The 23735-nt window shown below is 40.8% G+C and overlaps 1 long non-coding RNA gene across 1 annotated transcript in view; it reads right to left on the bottom strand.

Moving 5' to 3' along the window:
* The window catches only part of LOC144256251 (uncharacterized), a 117283-nt gene extending 95858 nt beyond the window's left edge, over nt 1-21425 (bottom strand). Inside the window, exons 1-4 of the long non-coding RNA XR_013344040.1 lie at nt 21356-21425; nt 14442-14612; nt 5366-5421; nt 4761-4800 (exon numbers count right to left, since the gene is read on the bottom strand). This is a non-coding gene — a long non-coding RNA (uncharacterized LOC144256251). The remainder of the gene's footprint in view (nt 1-4760; nt 4801-5365; nt 5422-14441; nt 14613-21355) is intronic.
* Nucleotides 21426-23735: the final 2310 nt, after the last annotated feature.

The raw sequence follows: 23735 nt of genomic DNA, 5'->3' as shown, positions 1-23735 counted from the left end.
TCAGGGCCTTGATAGAAAACCCAGAGCAAATGGAAGAGGCGAAGATGAGGTGGTCTGGGATGGGGGACTGGGACGGGGCTGAACATGCACAGCAGATCTACCAGAAACTCGGCAGGGCAGGAACAATGAGAAGCAGAGCTGGCGTGGTCTGCATGCAGTCTGGGGACACTTCCAAGGGTGGGTTTGTGTGGAGCTCTGTGAAAGGCAGTGGGAAGTATTTTGTCCCTGGAAGGAACAGGGATAGTTTCTCGACCTTTATTTCTCTTGCAGCTGCAGGGTCACCTCCAGTGCTTGTGAAGAGGGCTGCTCCACTTCCAGCATCTCCACCACCTGAGAGAGAGCTGGAGTTGGAAACACCTCAATGGTAGCTCCAGGCCAGCAGTTCCTAGTGGCCCCTCAGCCAGCAACACGCATGGAGCACACCTTTACAACTGTTCCCACCCCAGAGCTACACTTACCCTGCCCTGCCGATTCTTGTTTCCTTTTTATTTTACATATTTCTATTTTGTTAAAATTGATTTATTTTAAAATTGAAGATTTTATTCATTTTAAAAAGATTCAGTTTATTGGCATTAAGTACATTCTCAAAACTCTGCACTAATCACCACTATGTTGCTCAGGAACTTTGTCTATATTGGGTATCCATAACCACTCCCTCTCCCTCCCTCCCCCTAATCTGTGGCAATCCCTCATCATTCTAGCCCTGTGATATGCCTAGTCTGCACTTTTCTTTTTTTAATTTTTTTTTTAGTTGTTGATGGACCTTTATTTATTTATGTGCGGTGCTGAGAATCGAACCCAGTGCCTCACACATGCTAAGCAAGCGCTTCGCCACTGAGCCACAACCCCAGCCCTAGTCTGCACTTTTCAAATCAGAGCAGCCTCATTTCTCTTTGGTCACATAATGTTGGAAGGGACTAATGAAGTTTCCTTGTAGGGTAAATGCCACACAGGTCTAAGTTTATTATATTTTTATTTTATTGTTTTGGTACTGGTGATTGAATCCAGGGGCATTTTACCACTGGGCTACATCCCTCGTCCTTTTCCTTTTGAATTTTGAGACAGGGTCTTGGTCAGTTTCTGAGGATCTCTCTGAATTCTAGGGCTGCCCTCAACCTATAATCATCTTGCTTAAAGAAGCATTATTTGGAAATTTTTTTTAAAACCCTCTATATTCAATGCCTGGAGAACAGATAAATCAGGTGTGTAACAGTCGCACCAGGGAAGATCATACAACAGTGAAAAATAATAATGTCCAGCTCCATGACATTGAGCAGGTAAATCTCAACAACACTGTTGAACAAGAGTACCCAGAGAAATCATTTGTGATAATATCAACAAGAAGCCAAGCAAAATAATAAAGCACTAAGAAACATGTTTTCAACATAGACTACAAAGAACAATGAAGACAAGAATGGACAATTCTCAGGCTAGTGACAACCTCTATGTGAAGAAGAAGGCTAGAGAAAGCCCAGGGAAGGCGTCCAGGGCACCTGGCCACATGGCCCTCTCAAGTGGTACAGTGAGTTCACAGGTGCTCACTCTCGTCTTTAAGTCAGCAGGCAGCAGGTGTACTCTTTGTGCACATTGGACTTATGAAGTGAGACACAATCCGTGATTTCTAGGAGGAGACTGTGTGTGTGTGTGTGTGCACGTGCGAGAGAGAGAGAGAGAGAGAGAGAGAGAGAGAGAGAGAGAGAGAGAGAGAGAGAGAGAGAGAGAGAGAGAGAGAGAGAGAGAGAGAGAGAGAGAGAGAGAGAGAGAGAGAGAAAACAACTGATGGTGGGAGTGAAACCCAGGGCCTCCTGAATGCTAAATATACATTCTGCCCCTGAGCTACATCCCAGGTCTCTGATGTGTTTTTAAACAGTAATCAACTTTGTACCCTACATAACTTGTACAACAATTTGCTATATTATCACCAACAAACAGCTGCACAACATCTAACTAAGAAGTTAACCATTCTTTCAATAAACAAATAATACCATTTTTACAGTTTGTGGGCCAACTAAAGCATTTAACGCAAGGTACTAACTCATGTGAGACTTACCTGGCCACAATATCTTCCCCAGGCCTTTGATATGTGCAAAATTAATAAATAAGTCAACAGCATCACAATGATATATACCACAATTAATAATAATAGAAGAGGTCTCCACACCACAGTGATGGCACTCCTTCCTCCAGCACTGGCAATGACTGTGACTGGTGACTTTGCTTTAGGAATCAGCCCCAGTCAATAAAATACACACACCAAAGTTTCTACAGTACAAAGGAAAACAGAGCCTTTAAGAAATTAATGTCTCATGATTAAGAACACCCAACATACTAGGAAGAGAAGGGATTTTCCTCAGTCTCATAAAGGGACCCTCAAAGTTGGAAGACCAAAAACTGTCCCTAAAGAGCAAGAACAACAAAAGGACACCCCCTCAAATCACTGCCCCTCAGCACTAAACTGTCTGTGCTGGCCAAAGCAGCTGGACAAGACAGAAAATAAGAAGAATCCAAATCAGAAAGGAGGAAGTAGGGCTCTATTAGCAAATGATATGATCCTACATACAGAAAATTCCAAAGAATCCCCTGAAACACTACCAAAGCTACCACTGGAAGTCAGCAAGGTTTCCGAGTACCCGATCAACACACAAAAATCAATAGTCTCTTCTATATACCATCAATGGACAAATCTGAATGGAAATTAAGAAAAGAATCCCATCTGCACCAGACTTCAAAAGAATAAAAATACCTAGGAATAAATTTAACGAAGTGGGAGAAAAACTGGCAGTCACAGGGCTGAGATGGGGGGGGGGGGTGAAACTATAAAACATGGCTGAAATAAAGTAAGGAAAATTTTTTATATTACAAGTGTTAGTTTTGTAGATTTCTCCCTAGATAGACTTTAACAGCTTTTCACAAATTTCTTTGTGCTTTGTTTGCATTTTCATTCAATTTTGAACACCTTCTGATTTCCTTTTTGAATTCTTCTTTAACACATGGGTTATCTAGGAGGGTGTGGTTTAGTTCCTACAGACTCCAGACTTACACTATTGAAATTATTCTTAATTCCAGTGTAGCCACAGAACTTATTCTGTAAAACTTGAATCATTATTAGTGTGAGCCTTGTTTTATGTCCCAGAATATACTCTTGTGTCCTCACAAAAAATGCATCTTCTCCTGTCAGAGAATGGAGTGTTCTAAACTATGAAGGAGAGCCCCCTGGTGGACATTCAAGTCCTCTGCAACCTCAGTGCTTTTCTTCTTCTATCCACTACTGTCAGAGGAATAATGGATTCACTGATGATCATCTGGACATATCAATTTCTCCTTGCAGTGATCAAGATCTGCTTCGTACATTCTGAAACTATGTTCTCACTTCATAACGTTTAGAATTTTCACAAATTCTTAAACAATTGAGCCCTCTGACATTATGAAAAGACCTTCCTTGTTCCCACAATATTCTTTGCTCTATTGGTTTGTTATCTATGTAGCCAACTCCAGCTCTCCTTTAAAGAACTAGTCTTTCCATGGTCCATCATTTTCTACCTTTTTCTTCTTAACCTACGCCCTCCTCCTCACTGCCTTGTGCCTTGCTTCATTAGGTTTCTGGCCATAGCATGTCACCTCAACCACTGGCCTGACTCTACAGCAGAATACTGGGTTTCACTGTGTCTTCCAACACCAGCACCCCAGTGTGCAGCAAACGTTCAAGTCTTAAGGAAACAATTTCTCCCAGTTTTGGTTTCCCAACACCAAAAATTAAAACAACCTCTTATCTAACAGCTCACAAGAATAGCTAAAAACACACATGAAAAAAATGGGGATTATATTGACTCTCATCAGTACTCTGTACACTAGACACATAACAGTGCATAACACTATAAACGCATTAAATGCTAGTGAATTGGAACCTTCAAAACGATTACTCTCAGCCCTCTGTACCCACAACTTCCACATCCATAGATTCAAGGGGCTAAAAATATTTGGGGGAAAAGAATTACATCTGTACTGAACATGTAGATTCCTTTTGTCATCTATCAGTATAGCAACAATAATACATACATTACATTACATAGATTGTATTAAGTATCATATGTGTGTAATTTTGACATACTTGAAAGAACACAAGAGGGTGTGCATAGGTCATATGCAAATACTATCCCATTTTACTGAATTGAGCATCTGTAAATTTTGGTATTTAAAGGGGGTCCTGGGACTAATCCCCTGCAGATGCCAAGGGACAATAATATATTTTGTGTTTCATCTTAATTTTTAAAAAGCATGAAAATCAGAGAAAATTAAATAGAAATTAAAGCAGCCTTTGAACAAATGTTTAGAAAAACTGTTTGAAATGTTTATATTCTGAAATGCAACTTAATCAAATGAACAACAAGCGACCCAATGATAAAGCTTACAGAAGGCACATGGGGTGGAGACACAAGCTTGTCTGTGGTTGGTATGCCATAAGAATGGGTTTGCATAACAGTTTTGTTCCAAGACTAACTTATTTTACTTAATACACTAAATATACACCCTGTAAGGCTTAATTGATAACATCAAACAACTTCCTGCAAGATTTACAAAATCATGGCTTACTATGGACATTCTTCTCATTCTTTAATATTAACAGTTCCTGGGCCCAGTGTGGAGGTACTTTATGCCTTCTTTCATGCCACAGGACTCAACAATGACTCACAGAGATAAGGTATTCAATTGGAAAATCATTTTAGAAGACCTATTTTAAGGAAAAAAGCCTTTATTCCTACCTGTGCTTCTGTTCCTTCCCTCTCCAATGGACTGGCTTCTCTAGAAAATAATACCACATGAAATTCTGTCATCCAAAATCCAATTTTAAGTACTCTATCCCTGACTCATCAGTTACTTAAGGCTAAAACTCAATGTAGAGACTCAGGGCTGCCCACTCTGTATAGCTCAGAGAGCTTCAGTTTCTTAAAATGTTACCTTTAATTATGTACAAATAAGTGGCCTCTCAACTAAATACATAACTATTAACAAATCACTTAGTTCTTTCAATAAGAGGTAGCAAACAAGGTATATTCACCAGTATTTTAACTGGCAGATTTAAAGACCCACAAGTGTTTGCCCATCTGGAAGGGAAGGAGGTGCTAATTAGTATTCCCCAGACCTGGATGGCTTTGGTCAAGAAATATGACTGGCAGTCACAGGGCTGAGATAGGGGGTGGTGAAGAAACTGAAAATAAATAGAGTTGGCAGGACAATCTTAAAATCAATACATGGAAGAGAAAGAAGGAATTCTGGGGGTACCCTTGACATCTGGTTGGAACTCCTGGGAGTTGATCAGAAACATCCTTAAAAGCAAAACCAAGGACAGGTATGAGATCCCACCTACCTCTTGGCTGAGACTGGAGACTTGGCCACGATGACTGCGTTCCTGTAATCTGGGATCTGTGACAGACAAGAGGTTGGGGATTACCACCATGTCTCTAAGAGGTCATGCTGACAGTCAGTGAAAAACAATGCTCCAAAACTCAAAACTGTCCTCTGATTCCTTGGACATTTTGCAAAAAGAGAAGTTCAAAACAAAAGTCTCCTTTGGAAATGGAATGCCTACCTAGGAAGAAAGTATTATTAAGGTGTGAGACACACAGATTCCTTTTCAGAAAAAAAAAAAAAAAAAACAGTATAATCAGTGATCAGCTCACATCTCTATGCCCACAAATAACTGATACAAAGATGCTTCTATAAAGTCAACAGAAAATCCTCTCATGATTCCCAATTACATGCAGTTTCACAGGACAAGGGAGAGAGTCACCCATTTCAAATCCAACTTAACTGTCAAATTCCAAATTAGTGTGGTCCAGAGATAAAGAGTCAAAATATTGTGGTTACCACATGCTGGACTGAAAGGACAACTAGCCCTGTACTATTTTTAAAAAGAGATCTAAAATTAAAAGCAAACAAACAAAACCAATTAAAGTACCAGCTGCTGCTTTGGAATCTTTTTTATTTGGGGGGCGGTGCTGGGATCTTGAGTGGTGTATTACTGAATGATGTCCCCGGCCCCTTTTTCTATTTTGTATTGTGAAACAGGCTAAGTTGCCAAGGTTGACCTAGAACTTGCAATTCTCCTGCCTTAGGCTCCCAAATTGTTGGGTTCACAGGCATGTATCACGGTACCCAACCTAGAATCATTTTAAGGTTGAAAACTAAAGTAATAAGTGCTAGTCATGATTAGAGTCAAAGATGTACCATTTTCAAGATCTAAGTGCTCAGAAGAGAAACTGTTTTGAAGCTGAGCTGGAATTTGTATCCTGACTTCAACTTGGCAGAATTGACAAACTACATTCATAAAATTTAACCTTTTCATTAAATTATGTTCTTTCATTGACATATACTCCCCCACCCCTGCTCGGTTTTTTTTGGTTTTTTTTTTTTTTTTTTTTTGGTACTACTGCCCATTGAACCCAGAGGAGCTTTACTGTTGTGTTAATCTCAGCCCTTCTCATTTTTAATTTTGAGACAGAGTCTCTCTAAGTTGCCCAAGCTGGTCATGAATTTGTGATCCTCCTATCTCTGTCTCCAAAGTTGCTGGGATTACAGCAGGTACCACATATGCCTGGCTTCCACTGTTGTTTTTCTCACAATTACAGCAGTCAATTTTAATATCAATAGAACTAATGTCTAGCACAATGTATGATGCCTACCATATGAGAAACTTTGCAAATAAACAAAAACTTGATTCAGGCAGGGTTCATGGCTCAGAGGTAGAGCGCTAGCCTACCATGTATGAGGCACTTTCGATCCTCAGCACCACATAAAAAATAAAATAAAGATACTGTGAAAGTTGATTCACATAAGGATACACAGGTGCAACCGTCATAAGCACATGGATCAGCGCATTACGGAAAGCCTAACTCATGCCGAGCTCTCAGCGAGGAAGGCAAAAAAACATATTTTCACTTTACGAACTTCTTTATTTTTCTGCAATTCTTTTCTCATGTATTTCCTTATCTCATCGAACATCATCAAATAGCAAAAACCCACCCCAGAGAAGATAGGAAAACCAAAGAAACCATTAGTAAAACAAATAAAAGGACTCTAACCAAAACAGGCCTATTGTCTCTTCCAAGGTTATGAAAAGAAATCATACAGATAAAGGAAAAACAGTTGTAATGAAAAGGAACAAGAAATCTAGGAGGAAGAAGTCATTATGGTCTAAACTTGGTAGCTGGTTAAATGGTAGAAATAAACTAGCTAAAGAAAAAAACCTGAATAAGATGATGTCACCTTGTAGCTGATTGGCTGTTACAGCACCTAGGGCAGGGAAGAGAAAGAAAAATGCCGGCACAAACCTCAGTGGTGGTTCTGTGGTTGTTTCTATCTATTTTTGATAGAATCCTTGATTAGTATCGAATTTACTGTATTTGGCCATGTGAACTATTGGGAGCATCCTAGGGTGAGGGAAATTAAGAGCTTTCAGAGGAATGAGGCGACTGATTTGCAAGAGGATCTGTGATTGTAAGTTGCAGAATCTGGGTATAAGGAATAAGGCAGGGCGTGCTGGAAGATGCACCATGGGAGGAGTTGGCAGAAAATGATTGTATGAGTAGCAAAAAAATGAAAAATGCTGCTTACTGCTCTTAGAGTTAATGCTTGTCTTTTGCCTTAATTCATACAGGTAGGAAAATTTATAATACTGCATTTGTTTTTAAATTTTAGGTTTTTTTTCATATGTGTTAACCAGTATATTCATACTTATTCAGAAGACCTTGGTTTTGTATTATATATCTTATCAAAGTTATGATTTTATATATGGCATTATTTGATTTTTGACTTATGAAAAATGGAACAAAGCTTAATTTCCTTAAAATACATTTTTCTAATGCTTTGTGTAGGGAAAAAAAAAAAAACCTGAGATGACTGAGCCAAGGCATTTTCTGAATATTTTATATGTAGAGTGCAAAAGAAAGCAAACAAAAAAAAAAAAAGTCAGAGCCAGGATAGTAGTGCACACCTGTGGTCCCAGTTACCCAGGAAGGAGGATGAGGCAAGAAGATTACTTGTCTGAGCCCAGCAGTTTGAGACCATCCTGGGAAACATAGCAAGATCTCATCTCCAAAATAAATAAATAAACAAATAAAATAAAATGAGGGAAAAGAAGAAATTATAGTTTATATTATTCTCTGAATTGGCATTTTAATTTTTTATGTGTAACATGAAATTAAATAAACAGATATTGTAGATTTTTCTCTTTCCAATATTCTTGAGTCATTTTCACTATAAGGGCCTAAACTGATAGTTGGAGTGTAGGGAAGTCTAAATTCTTACCAGAAAAAAAGCTCCTGAAATCTATAAACTGCTGTCTTTTAAGTATAGTAAACGGGCATTATTTGGAAAAGTTACTGAAGCGAGAAATACTTCACATGAGACAAATAGTTTCTAAAACAAAATAGCTAAGTACAATATAAACCAAAACTTAAAAGGCTTCTTTAAAAAAGTCACAAAAGTGCTCTTATGTCAAAGAATAACAAATATGACTAATAAAAATTACACAAGTCAGATTTACCCAGTAATGCAAGGGTGATTCAACATGAGAAAAATAAATGTAATACACAACATTATAAAATAAAGGGATTCCCAGCAAAAACACAACACACACACACACACACACACACACACACACACACAAAATACTAGAATTAATAAAGGGGGAAAACGTACAATTATTTCCAAACAGAAAAAGTACTTGACAAATCCAATACCTTTTCATGACAGAAAGACTCAGAAAACCAGGGAATGAAGAACATTTCCCAATATGATAAAGGATCTTTATGAAAAACCCATAGCCAACATCAGATTTAATGGTGAAAGAGTGAAAGCTTTTGCCCTTAAATTCAGGACTGAAGCAAGAATGATACTTTCACTACTTGTGTTTAACACTGGAAGTTCTACCCAGAAATATCAGGCATGAAAAAAATTCACATTGGAAAGGAAGAGGTCAAACTAATTCCATTTGAAAGTGACCTGTTCTTACACGCTGGAAACATTAAGAATACAAACACACACAAACCTACAACAAACTACTACAGCTAGAAAATAATATTGCATAATTGTGGGGGTACAAGAGCAATATGCAAATATCAGTAGTGTTCCTATATTCCACCAATGGACACTCCAACAAACATAATTCTATTTACAGTAATATCCAAAAAAATAACACACTTAGAAATAAACTTAGCTTAGGCTAGACAGTGAAAGACTTGTACACTGAAAAAATTAATATCTAAACACATGGAAAGACTAAATAGTAAGAAGGCAATACTGTCCAAGGTGACCCACAGATTTAATACAATCCCTATCAAAATTCCAAAAACCTTTTTTTCATATACAGAAAAGCTAATTCTTAAATTTATATGGAGTTGCAAGCTTCAAAGAGCCAAAAAATCTTGGAAAAGAACTCATGATTCCCAATGTGATTTAAAACTGACAGAAGTCTTGGCAAAAGATAACATACAGACCAACTCAAAAATCCAGAGGCAGACCAAACATCTATCTATGGTCAATTGGGTTTTTGACCACAAGGTACTAACACTATTCAGTGGGGGAGAATAATCTTTAATAAATGGTGCTGGACAATTAGATATCCACATAAAGAGAATGAGGTTGGACCCCTACCTCAATACATAATTCAACGAATAACTCAAACTGTATTAGACCTACACGGAAGAGCTAGAACTATGAGATGTTTAGAAAACAGGGACAAACCTTCATGACCTTAAATTTGACAGTATTTTTTTTTAGATATGACAACAAAAACATAAGTAACAGCAGAACCTGGACACACGACTATAGTCCCAGTACGGGGGAGGTCAAGGCAGAGGATCAATTGCTTGAGTCTAGGAAGTTGAGACCACCAGTATAAGCAGCATAGTGAAGCTTCATCTCAAAAAACAAACACAAAAAAGGGTTTAATCCTAGCATTGGGGGAAAAGAGAAAGAAACAGGTCAAAGGGCGGGAGTTGTGGCTCCAAGGTAGAGTGCTTGCCTAGCATGTGTGAGGCACTGGGCTCGATTCTCAGCACTATATATAATTAAATAAAATGAATATCCATTGACAACGAAAAAGATCAATAAAAAATAGCTACATCAATTTTATCAAAATTATAACTTTTGTGCATCAAGGAACAAATCAAGAAAATGAGACAATCTGCAAAATGGGGGAAATATTTGAAAATCATCCACCCAATAGAGTCTGGAATTCAGTATCTATCTATCCACCTACCTCCTACCTATCTGTATCTGTTGCGAGGGGGGTGTTTTCCTGTGACACTAATAAGGCAACTCAATTAAAAAATGGGCAAAGGATTCCAACAGACATTTATCCAAAGAAGATATACAAAGGGTCTATATTCAATATCATTAGTTGTTAGGAAATGCAAATCAAAACCAGAATGAGATAACTCTTCACACCCACCAGGATGGCTGTAACCAAAAATTACCAGAGAATAAGTGTTGGTAAGAATATTGAGAAACCAGAACCATCACACACTTCTAGCTAAGTGAAAGAAGCCCTAAAAAAAGAATAAATTCTATAATTCCATTTGTATAAAATCTCTAAAACAGGCAAATCCCTGGAGACAGGAAGCAGATTAGTGGTTGCCAGGCAACGGGGGCAGAGGGGTGGGAGGAAAGGAGAGTCATTACTTAATGGGTTCAGGGTGTTCTGGGGTGATGAAGAAGTTGTGGGACTAGACACAGATAGTGGCTGGTCAACATTGTGAATGAATTAAATGCTACTGAACTTTTATGTTTAAATGGTTGATTTTATGTTGTGTGAATTTCTCTTTGTGACACAAATACTTAATAAGTTTGCTTCCAACATTCCCCAAACACAATTAAAAGATGGATAAGTTACAAACTGACAAATCTAAGTGAAACAAATACCAACAAATCAGCTCAGTAAGAACCACACAAATGAAATCACTATAGAACAGCAGAAAGGACATAACACATTTTCAATGAGGAGGAAGAATATTTGAAGATATGTTCAACCTCACTAGTCATCAGATCCATCCATCAAAGTGACAGGATACCATATCACAGGCATTCAACTGACCAGAATTTTAAAATTTGGTAGCATAAGCATTGACCCAGGGTATCAATCTCATTATTAGTGGGAATATAAATTGATCTAACTGCTCTGGAAAAATTAAACATCCACAAACCATGCAATTTTGCAATTTCACTAAGATATATACTGGCTTGTGTACCACTGGAGATATAATGAATGTATTCACAGAAGAGCTAGTATGATAGGGAAAGCCAACAAACAATTCATATGAATGCAAGATGAAGAAGCTGAGATCCAGCTACACAAAGAGCACTTCTCAGTAGTCAAATGGATAACTGCACATACAACAACAGGGATGAGTTCCAGTTGTGTACATACTTCTTACTACATTACACCAAGTGAAACACTCAAAAGATTACAGTTTTTTCTTAGCAAGTGTGTGTGTGTGTGTGTGTGTGTGTGTGTGTGTGTGTGTTTTCTATCCCTGTTTGGGATAGAATGTTCCATGGAAAAGCCCTTTGTGTGTCCCCTTCTCTTGCTCTGTCTTTGGGTGTAGCTTTCCTAGATGTCAGTGAACCTAACAGCAGACATCACAAAGCTAGACTCCACCCCCTGAAACCTGACCCTTTGCCTCATTTGAATGGTTCTCTTCAATAAAAGGGTTCAGCACTTGCTCATTCTCTTTCTCTTTCTGCGGATCCTTAAGGTCTGAGGAGCCATCACAGGACCCCAAAGATAAAGGTATCTCTGTCTTTTTGTGTAGTTATTTTGTGCAACCCAGTTCACCTGGAGTGACCCTGAGTGTTTTAGTAGTAAGGAATGTGACATTCATACACATACACATACACACAAACACACACACACACATATATATAAAATTTACCATTAAATATGTGACCTGAAACTATCTAAAAAGGAAATTAAAGGAAAAATGTCAGCAAATCCAGGATAGCGGTTCCTGGGTGGGAGAAGGCAGTGGACGGGATGGTTCTCTTACTCTTTTTTTTGGGGGGGAGGGGGACTAAGGATTTAACCCAGGGATGCTTTACCACCAAGCTACACCCCCACCCCTTTTAAAAATTTTGAGACAGGGTCTAGATGAGTTGTTGACGCCTTGAATTTGCAATCCACCTGCCTCAGACTCCCAAGTCCTGGGATTACAGATGGATGCCACTGCACTTAGCTGATTCTTATTTTCTTGTCAGGTGACAGGATTAGGATGATGGGTGTCAACAACCATAAAGGGATGAACAGAGACAAAATAGAGAGATGCAGATATTAGAAAGGGCCAAGACCACACATGAATCAATGATGAGATAAACTTTTTGTTATAATCAATGACTATTCCAATTATGCATACTTGAGGTTCAAAATAAAAAGCAATTTTAAGAGATGATTTAAAAAGATGAATTACTGGGCTGGGATTGTGGCTCAGCGGTAGAGCACCTACCTAGCACAGGTGGGTCACGGGTTTGTTTCTCAGCACCACATAAAAATAAAGGCATTGTGTTGTGTCCATCTACAAAAAATTTTTAAAAAAAGATTCTCTCTCTCTCTCTCTCTCTCTCTCTCAAAAAAAAAAAGATGAATTACTGATTAAGACATTTAAAATATACAGAATTGCATTTATAAAACACAATAGATCATTAAGCAGGATACATCAAATTTTAATTCTTTAGGGACATCTCAAAGAAATGGAACTATACCTTCACCAGAATATTAAAATTTTAAAAAGTTCAAGCTGCCTAACCTCTTCTTGAATATACATTAATAGTAAGGGAGATGCTCTTATATTATCCATGGAATATTGAAGAAACTTGGAATTTCCTTCTAGTGTAAATCCATACTAATGAGGAGTGTTAGACCTTCAAAATTAAGCAGAGATAAGCACATAAATAGCTGTAAAACAAGATGCACCACAGGAAATTAGTACAAAGTAAATGAAAATATTCATGTAATAAGTTACTATGAAAAAATTACTTTCCTATTAAAAATCCCTAGCACTTTTATGGTTCAGATTCCTTGGCACTATGAAATGCATGTTTTTTAATTAACAAAGTTTAAAATAACAAAGATGACAGTAACATAGAAATGTCTCTTAAAAATTCTATTAGAGTGGATTCTATCTCCTTGAAGTTTCCTTAATAACAAAGCCAACAGAGAAACAAATGAAGCAAATTAAAAACCTTCACTACATCTTTAAAGAATATCTGAAATGACCATTAGCAAGTGTAGGGAAAATTCGATAGAAAAAATTCATAAAGCAATCCTTACCCCAAAAAGTGAGCCTGTGGAAGGTTGGAAGAGAAGGATGGAAACTTTCCAAATGACTCAGTGGGGAGCCCCCGCCCCCTTTTCAGTGCCTGTCACAGTGTTGTCAAGGAGAGATGCTGCTGAGGTCCCTGGGGTTTTACTTTTGTCTTCTTTGGTCTGGTACACTGGAAAATGAATTCTAACGTGTCTGTGTTAAATGCAGTGACGCGGGGATTTTTAACTTCCTTCTCTTTGTGCAAATGCTCTGTGATATGTACCTTATAAGCATGCACATACAGACATATATGAGTGTTTGCATACATACAAACACTCATTCACAATGAAAACTATATAGCACATTTAGAAACAAGGGAACATACTGAGGATGCTACCTGAGAAAGCATAACACAAAACAATACATATAGTTACAAAATATGCCTCTCTATCCTGGAAATAGAAGAGGCTAAAATACAAAAGCTTGCTGTGTTAGAGAAATAGGAGGGTTCAGAATGACTGTTATCTATCAAAAGAACTTCAGTGGGATTGTAAACTGTCATTTCAATATAAATTTGAAAAAAGTGTTTAGGAAAAATAAAAACAAAAGTCATTCTCATTACCCACATGTTGAGGGAGTTGGATACAAAATTCTCTGCAGAATTTCTCAAAATGCTAATTCCACCCCTTACCTGTGGCTTTGCTTTGTGTGATTTTAGTTACCCATGGTTCAAAAAGATTATATGGAAATTCCAAAAATAAACAATTAATAAATTTTAAACTGCACATCATTCTGAGTAGCACTATGAAATCTCATGATATCCTGTTCTGTCCTTCTAAGGAGGTACATCAAACCATTATCCAGTGTATCTATGCTATCTATGTTATCCACCTGAAGTCACTTAGTAGCCATCTCAGTTGTGAGATCTGCTGCCCCAGTACTGCAGTGCGCCAACAGAATTTAGTAGCACTCACTGTTTCAGGTATCACTGGGGGTCATGCACATCTCTCTTGTGGAGAAGGATGGACTGCACTGTTTTCCCTCTGTTCAGCATTCTCATTTGCTTAAGAGAATGCTTTGAAATTTTTTCTGTAAAAATAAAACTCCCAAGCTCCCAATTAGTTGTCAATGATCTGCCTTTCTTACCAGCTTTGCACGTCATGGAATCAAATAATTTAGAGATGATTGAGCCTCTTCCTCAATTTGCACCATTTGCTGTAAGGAAAGTAGGGAATCACGCCGATGATGCTCTTGGCACGAGAGGTCTTCCATGTGTTCACCATAATCAGGAGCTCCACGATGAAGGTGTTCACATCCCTGTAACCCAGGCACAGAAAATCCCATTGAGAGGTGTAAGACTTAAGATTTCCCTCCTGACCTGGGGGTGTAGCTCACTAGTAGAGCATGCTTAACATGCTTGAGGCCCTGGGTTCCATCCCCAACACCAAAATAATAACATTATTGTCTCCATGTTCCAAGACTAAGGTGCAAGTTACAGAAACCAGTGATGTCTTCTTTTCTCATATCTCCATGAGCCCTCCCCACATTTCCTCTCAATTGATGACTCTAGTTTCTTCCCCCCCCCCGAGATCACTAATGTTCAGCAGGAAAGAGGCAATGGGGATTAGAGTCAATTTTGGAGTATTTCTGGTATGCAAAGTTCCTCTCTGACTAATGGCACAACACAGGCCGAATGCAGGGTGCAGATGCACCTGGTGGTAGGCTCCCATGGAAGCTGTCTTCTGACATAGTACTGGTCTCAGAGATTTCTCAAAAATCTCTTACACACTACTCCCCATCTACTCCTGCTGCCTGGAAGATCTTGCTCCAGCAATCCTCCCTCCCTGCTTGCACCATCATCTGTCACACTCCCCTGCTCATACTCATCAGCTTGAAAATATTCAGGTCCTTCTTCCATTAAAAATTATGATTCATAACTACCTTCTCTGAAGCCCCAACTCTTTGCTCCCCTTTGCAGTACATCTCAGGATAGGTGTCTACCCTCACTGTCTCTGACTCAGACATTCTCATTCTCTCCCAAACACATTCCAAAGAAGCTTTGATCCCCAAAACTCTTCTTGTGATAATAGAAGCAAATGTGACTCCATTTTGTTTTATGACTTCATCCTGTAAAACAACCATGCCAAGTAGAAGGGTCATGAATGGGGCAAGATATTTTTTCCTTTTGCTACAGAAACCTTTAAGAACACGGAACTACCTAATGGGGCATTGTTTCTGTAACTAGGGTAACGGGGCTCTGTTTCTGTAACTGGGGTGACTGGGCTAACTGTGATTGGTTAGGTTTCCCTCCGCTTGACTGCACTCTCCCGCTTCTGTAACCTGGCTGGCTTGCATTGGCTAGACCCCCGAACATCCCTTTTGCGGTTTTCAGGCTTATAAGGAGCGCCCTTGCAATTATTCAGGGCTGATAGGGGAACAGCTTTATGTTCTAGTCAGTCACCACCGGTGTACTTCAATAAAGACTTGATTCGATTTTACATGAGTGGCCTGGAAGTCAAGTTTATGAAATCCCCAGACGAAGCTTTAACTGTAATATTATCACCAAGGTCGATGGCCTCTAAGTGGTTAAATGCACCAGTCAACACTCAGTCCTATTTCTCGGCCCCTCAGCAGCATCTGCTGCAGCTGCTCATCCCTGTCCCTTCAGACACTTAATGCACACCACTTCCAGGGCACCCCTCTCTGGCCTCCCCATGCCTTCCTTGTTTCTTCTGCTGGTTTCCCTTTGCCCGACCTCCACCTAAGACTTTCATTTGTCTTTTCCTGTCTCCCCTCATCCCTTGAGCTTCTCATCCAATTTCATGGCTTTGTAAATGTTGGTGACTCTCACATTCCTACCTCCAGCCATGCACCTCTAAACTAGGATCTCAAAGTCCCACTGCTGCTTGATGGTTCCACTGGAATGTGTATCAAGGCATCCCAGGACTTAACCTACCCTAAATGAAACTGTTCTTTTTCCCAAAAATAAAAACCTACTTCACCAGAAAACCTGTGCCAGCTCAATTACTGGCAACACTCTTCCTCTGGGTAACTCAGGACAGAAACCTTAGAGCCACTTCTTAGAGATCTCATCTTTTCTAGATGGTTTTTGCATCTCACCACTGCCTCTACATCTGGGTGATGTCACCACATTAGATGACCATGGCCTGCCCCTCCTGGAATATCCCTGAAGTCCATGCTCCATGCAGAGAAACCTGCCCTTCAAGTGAAGTTAGACTGTGCAGGCCTCTGCTCAAGACCATGAGACAGCCTCCTCTTCTGCCCATGGCCAAAGCCCAAGACCTCACAGTGGCTCCCACGCTCTTTTATCATGGTCAGCCCCTTCCTTCCCTTGGCTTCATGGCCCCTTCTCAGCCCAGTCACACTCTATTCTGGTCAGTCCTCCTACTGCTGCTCATTGCCACAGAATGCCTGGTTCTAGGTGGTTCTACCAGGCTCACTCCCACCCCTCCTGTAGTGCTTTATTTCAACATCACTTTTACCACAAGGCTTACTCTGTCTGCCCCTATACCCTCTCACTATCAGCCCTTCTGATTTCTTGCCATACCACTTTATTTTTTTCCATAATGCTTATCACTTCAATATATTGGATAACTTATTTATCACATTCTCTGTAAATCTCCCTCCACTAGAATATTAACCCCACAAAACAAGGATCTTTACCTGTATCAACCATTAAGGAACCTCACACACCAGTAATGTGAACTCACACATCACAGACATTCAACAAATATTGGTTCATGAGTGAATGGAAACACAGACCAATGGTTGAGTTGGTTTCTGTTACTATCAAATGACAAGTCTGATATCTGGTGAATTAAAACATACTTTCATAGGCTGGGGCTGTAGTTCAGTGGCAGAGCACTTGCCTAGCATGTGTGAGGCACTGGGTTCAATCCTTAGCACCACATAAAATAAACAAATAAAATAAAGACATTTAAAAAACCATACTTTCACCAAAGCATTCTGTGCAGAAGGACAAGTAGAGGAACTGACAGTGAGTACAAAGTCACTCTAAGATCCAGAACCAGGAGCAACAAGGAATAGGGCTTCCACCACTCAACTCAAATGATGAAACTTGCTTGAATCACAGGAAAACTTCAGTTAATGGACTTTTCTTCATTTAAAATTTGTCTTATACTTCTAGTAACTGCCACTGGAGTCTGTACTAAAATGAAGTAAGGGGCTGGGGCTACAGCTCAGGGGTACAGTGCTCTCCTACAATGCATGAGACTAAAATGCAAGACTCTAAAAAATCAATCAATAGATAAATGAGGTGGAGGCTATATCTGCCACCAGCAAATCTCCATGTGATTTCAGAAAGAAGACAACTGCATCCAGGCTTGTCATAACCTGGATGAGACTGAGGACCTGACTTAATACAAACTGTGGCACTCATAGGACAATGTAAAGCAGAGGTAGAAAGAAGATTTGGGGATACTTAGTAGTCTTGACTGGGGGAATAAGAAGCTGACAAAAGGCAGGGACAGATGACAACAGTGTTGAAATAAACAAAAATATGCAAAGGATGAGAAATGGAAGTACTTGAAAATGGGAAGGATTAACACAGTCACCCTTCTCAAGTCCTGAATTCTAATTCAACTGGAACTTCAGCTCCCACTTCTCTCTTGGACAATCCACACTGCCTCCAGAATTTATCTAACAAAGACCCAAATTGTCTCTGAGGAGACAGAGGGCTGCAGACACTCAGGAGCCAGAGCAGCCCGAGCCTTCTATGCCTGCACCTTCCCTCCCTGATGCTGCAGTGGGGTACAGGACAGGCAGGTCCTCCACTAGCACTCTGGCACAGGACAGGCCTGGGAAGAGGAGAGTGGCACAGGATACCAAGACTTGGTGCCCTCATGCTCAGCTCTACTGGGGACCATGAAGGTCCCTGCAGAAGAGGAAGCAAGGGCACCTGATAAAGGCCAGCCACAGCCACTCTCTCACTTTCTCATAGCACATACACTCTCTCTGATTTGGGAAGCAATGACACTTCCTTGCCACTCCTCTTTCTGGAGCAGATAAGAGTTTTGTGACATCATCCTGAGGGAGCAAAAATCAGGACAGAGATATTAAAAGTCTAGGTGAAAGTATGTGTGTTCCAAAACTAAATTCCTGGGAAATTTGGCTTTTCTTCCCTTTCTTTGCCATTTATCATATTTATTTATATGTGTGTGTGTATACATATACATATATATATTATATATATATATATATATATATATCTGTATCTATTACTAAATTTGGTAGACAGCAATTTTCAGACTCTAAGCTAAAAAATGATGCACTATCCAAACTGATTTCTAGATGTTAAAAAATGTTCTGAGGCCTCAGTTCCTGTGTTAAAAAGCAGGAACTCAGGGCTGGGGTTGTAGCTTAGTGGAAGAGTGCTTGCCTAGCATGGGTTCGATTCTCAGCACCACATATAAGTAAATAAAGTTCTATCAACAACTAAACAAATTTTTTTAAAAATAGAGAGAGAAACTCAGAAAATGTGGCATTAAGAAGTGGTTAAAATTTAGGGCTTATATTCCATCTTAGCAGGGGAAGGGGAAGACGACAAAGGACTCTTAAAAGAAATGACTTTTAGGAAAGATAAGCAGTCCCTCTAGAAAACAGATGGGGATAGGATACAGTTTTGTGACAATTAGTATGACTTCTTATCTTGGTGAGATTTCTTCTGTACCTCAAGACAGAAGTCAACCTCCCTGGTTGGAACTCCCAAACTTTAGGAAAGACATTTATGACATGTGAATTCTTTTGTGAAGTTTTGCTTTTATGCAGATAAGGAGAATTGAGAAAAAGTCCTCCTCATTTATTTACTATTTCTCAAATGTCCTCAGATCAAAATAATCCCTATGCCATTGTGGGATATCTTCTATCCCTTATAGGGACAGGACTGGGTAGGACTAACGATGGCAGCTTCAAGCTGGAGGGACCTGCCACTCTCTGGCCACCTATAGCCCACTCTGCCTGGCCAAAGCTGAGACATTTGGGGCCCCTGCTCCTTATCAGAGTTTGGAATGGATAACCTGGAGCCATCACACCTCTCCCCTCCCACCCACAACAGTGTGGTTGCTACAGGCTACCCCAGGGGGACCTCATTCTAGGGCAACTGAGCTGGAATGAGGGGCTACTATTGGGCTGGGAAGCCTAGGATTGAAGGACTAGCCAGGGACTTAAAAGAAAAAGGAAAAAACAATCATTCTGAGTGGAAAATTTCCATTCAGAGAGGTATCTAGGGACATCTGGGGACAAATGCACAGTAGAAAGCAGGTCTTCATGTGATCATCCTCTCTTCCACAATGGCACTTCATTCAGAATGGCACAGAAACCCTCATTACACTGAATTCTCTACACCCAGCTTACACATCGCTGACCTCCACAATTTCTAGAACATATGTGTGTCAAATGTTACACTAGGTTGGGATATATGCTCTTTCAGTATAGTCTTTAATCTTCTTAGCTCCTTTACCTTATAAGTGGGGACCATGTTTAAATTATCTGCAATAAAGTCTTTAAGAAAATTCCCTTCCTATAGCCTGTTTTGTTTGTTTTTTGTTTGTTTGTTTGTTTTTTGAGAAGCTAGAGTAGAAATGCTTCCCTGCAGGCCTTACACAATCCTGACTATGGACTGTTAGGAACTTCATGGATTCTGTCATCATTAAGAGTGTCTATTCTAACACTTGATCTGAACTTTTATGACAACCCATTGAAGTAGGTAGGAGAATTAAGCCTAATTTAGAAATGGGGGAAGTTTACAGATGAACAACCTTACTGAAGGTTGCTTGGCATCTCAGCAACAGACAGAATCTGGTCTTGGCTTGATTTCTAGGAACTGGTAGCATACAACACTAGTTGTACATCCCTGCTGAATCCCACATACAGTGAGCAGAAATGGACAAATATCCAAATTTTGAAAAACGACTATTGCAAGCATGCCTTCTTTAGAAGATACTTCTTATCAAATGCTAAAAAAACTTTGATGCGGTATTTCCAACTCTTGGAATTTACCCCAAGGAAACAAGGACAAAACTCTATGCTTAGTGATGGTAACTGCAAGATTTTTTTTAAAAGAGCAGAAATTCTGGATATATATGGGAAGGTTCCACACTGGAGTCATCAAGTACAATGAGACTGTACACTCAACATAATAAATATTCAATACTATATAAGCAAAGCTGGGTAACAAAGGTACAGACCAGGGCAGGGAAAGAATAAGGCCAAGAAAGGTATTCTTTTGCGGGGGGTGAGAGGGGGAGGGTCAATAATGTATGTAAATAATTTTTATTGGGGTATTTAAATTCTTTTTAAAAAATTACAGATCATGCTTCCTAATGCCCCAAAGTCCCATTTCACATTTCCATATTCGTTTACACACTCTAATCACCAAAATTGAGCCAACATTAAAATTAAAAAATAAATCCTTATCATCAATATACAATATTCGGGGGTAAAACATTTTAAAGTACAATAGTAGCTTAGCAAGCACATCCCTCAACCTCTGCGGGGTTGAGTATGGTGTGGAATAAAACCATAAAACCACTCTTTTGTAGGTAAACGTCCACGACTAGCAAGACCAAGCAAATTAAAACTCGGGGCTGCGGGTACACTAGGGATGGGAGATGAGATCCCCCGCTGGCTGGGGACCTGCTCTCTGAAGGGCTCTGCCTCAGGTCCCACAATCAGGAATTGCCTCCCCCAGGCGCCTGGAGGGGACGGGGGACCCCGGGGCCACGCGGTAGGTCCCGGTCCCCGCCAGCCCACTCGAGAAGGAAGGAGGGAGAGAGCGAGGGGCTCCCTTGGGGCGCGACGCTGGAGTCTCCCTCGGTACCGCAGCCTCCCCCGCGGGACCCGGACCCTTCAAGCCACGGCGCTCCCCGCCCCATGCACCTGCCGGGAACGCCAGAGCCCGCCAATCCGCACCGCCCCTCGACGCTGGCTCCCGCCCGCCTGCCTGCCTGCCCCCGACCCCAGCCCCGGCCCCGACCCCAGCCCCGGCCCCGGCCCCGGCCCCGGCCCCAGCCTCAACTCACCCTCCGCTGTGGGAGGAAGAAACCGCGGATCCCCAGGCGGCGTCCCTCGGACCAAATCGGTAGCTCCACCCCCAAAACCGCCACCGCAGCGCTGGAGAGGCCCGGATTTCGCGGGGCGGGGCCAGAGGACTCACGTGGCTCGGGCTTGGGGCGTGGCCTACCCGAGGGGGAGGAGCGGATCTGAGGGTCCAGTCGGTAGGGGTGGGACCAGATAGCGGGACTGGTGGGGAAGGAAATGGGAACAAGAGCCGGGACCTCACTCCAGGGGGCCGTGGCGCTCCCAGTGGCCCAGCACCCGGCCTGGTTGATGAGGAGGATCAGCAAGGCCTGGCCAGTGCGGAGCCCGCGGGCCTCGCTGACAGGTCAAGGGTCGGGCGGGGTGCGGCTCCCCCACCCGCCAGCCCAGCGCGGGTCATTCTCTCCAGCCGCGCGGTTAAACGTCCCATGGCCCTGGGCTCCGCGGGCGTCGGACCCCCGCCGCTGGGGAAACCAGGAGTAAGTGGAGCTGATAAGAATTGTAATGCATTGTTAAATATATTTAACACACACACACACACACACACACACACACACACACACACACACACCGGTGGACAAAGTGGTGCTGCACCGGCCCTTCTATCTGGCGATTGAAGGGTTCCTGTGTCTGACAGGCCATCACCTCATCTGTCCTCTCCTCTTGTCAACGCGGAGCAGCTGTGACTCCTCACAGCTCCTCCTTTCAAACATCCACGCTGTCAACAAGCGAATTGTTGGATCTCTGGGTACCATCATCATAAAACATGAAGATTTCCAATTATTTAGTTGCATAGTCCTGGAATGGAGAAAATGTTTAAATATAGCCAGTTCCACTGAGGCATTATGTACCTTGGACTCTGATGTACCTTTCTTCTATGGGTCCACGTTTGAGGTGATACAAGAGGGCTGGCATTCCTTCCTTCCTTCCTGAGCAAGAGTTTGAACTCTATTCTTCAGCTACCAGTGAGTGAAGGCTAAGCTATGTCAATAAAGAATTTGCTGTCTGCCCTTGTTATCCACCAGTTGTCATAGTGCCCAAATCCATTGATGATGAAACTTACAAAGGTAGCTACATTTCAACATGCAGGGTACTTTCCAGTACTCAGCTTTCTCATTTTTAAAAATCGAATGGTAATTATGTGAAATGGTTAGCCTCTCAGTAGCACAAATGGGGGAAGATGCAACGAAGAGGAGGTGATGGTTCATGCTACCTTCAGGGCAGAAAGCATGGCTACATCATTGATATTCGAAGTCTAAATGTGACTCAGCAAGCAAGAGCCAAAGGAGGCGTTCCCCCTTGCTGTCTATATCTCCATGTTGTATGAAATGTCTTCGTTTTGAAAAAGAAAAAACAGCCTTACTTTTTGATAGATCCTCAGAATTCTTTGTGTTGATTTGGGCAGCTGACCTTTTGTTTTCCCTTATTTTTGTCTCAAGTCTACATATGAAAAAAGAGCCCTTTTCTTCTCAACTAATGGGATGATAAGGAGAACCATCTGGAGATTTCTTTGGTAGTTCTTTAGAAGCAACTTCCACTGCTTATGCTGATCAGCTTCAGGGCTTCCACGGTGGAAACTTGGAAGGGAATTGTTGTTAGGCTTGGTCATGGGAAACTTGTGAGCCATCAATTGACACCTGTCTTCTGATGAATACTTGATGTGTGAGCCAGAGACAGTAATAGCCTAGTATTTCCAGTTTCTTTTTCTTTCTCCTTTGAGACAGCAGTCATCACTGTTTTGACAAGTTTATAGGTTTTATTTGGGAAAGGGTGCAGGATATTGAACTCAGGGGCATTCAACCCCTGAGCCACATCCCAAGCCCTATATTGTATTTCATTTAGAGACAGGGTCTTGCTGAGTTGCTTACTGCCTCACTTTTGCTGAGGCTGGCTGGCTTTGAACTCATCATCCTCCTGCCTCTGCCTCCCCAACCAATGGAATTACAGACATGTTTGTGTTTTAATGTTAACTTATAAATAGGAATTAACCAAACCTCAAATCTGTTTTCAAGTTGTAAAAAAATAAACTTTGGTCTCAGTACACTTTCAAAAGGGTTATTTAATAATGTAAATATTATAGTTTCCCCTACTCAAGAACCCTGTGAAGAACACGTACATTGAGTTGGGGTCATAGCTCAGTGGTAGAGTGTTTGCCTAGCATGTCTGAGGCACTGGGTTCAATTCTCAACACCACATATAAATAAATTAATTAAATTAATAAAGGTCCATTGACAACTAAAAGAAAAAAAAATTAAAGAACAAGTGTATTGTCACTATAGTTTGAACACTGTTTCTAGCAATACTATTAAGTTACCTCCCTCAGGTGAGGAGAATAAATGACACTGGATATACCCATGAAAAAAT

The sequence above is a fragment of the Urocitellus parryii genome, chromosome 7 (assembly GCF_045843805.1).
Source record: "Urocitellus parryii isolate mUroPar1 chromosome 7, mUroPar1.hap1, whole genome shotgun sequence".
NCBI classification, from domain to species: Eukaryota; Metazoa; Chordata; class Mammalia; order Rodentia; family Sciuridae; genus Urocitellus; species Urocitellus parryii.
This window is presented reverse-complemented; position numbering and strand designations above follow the sequence as displayed.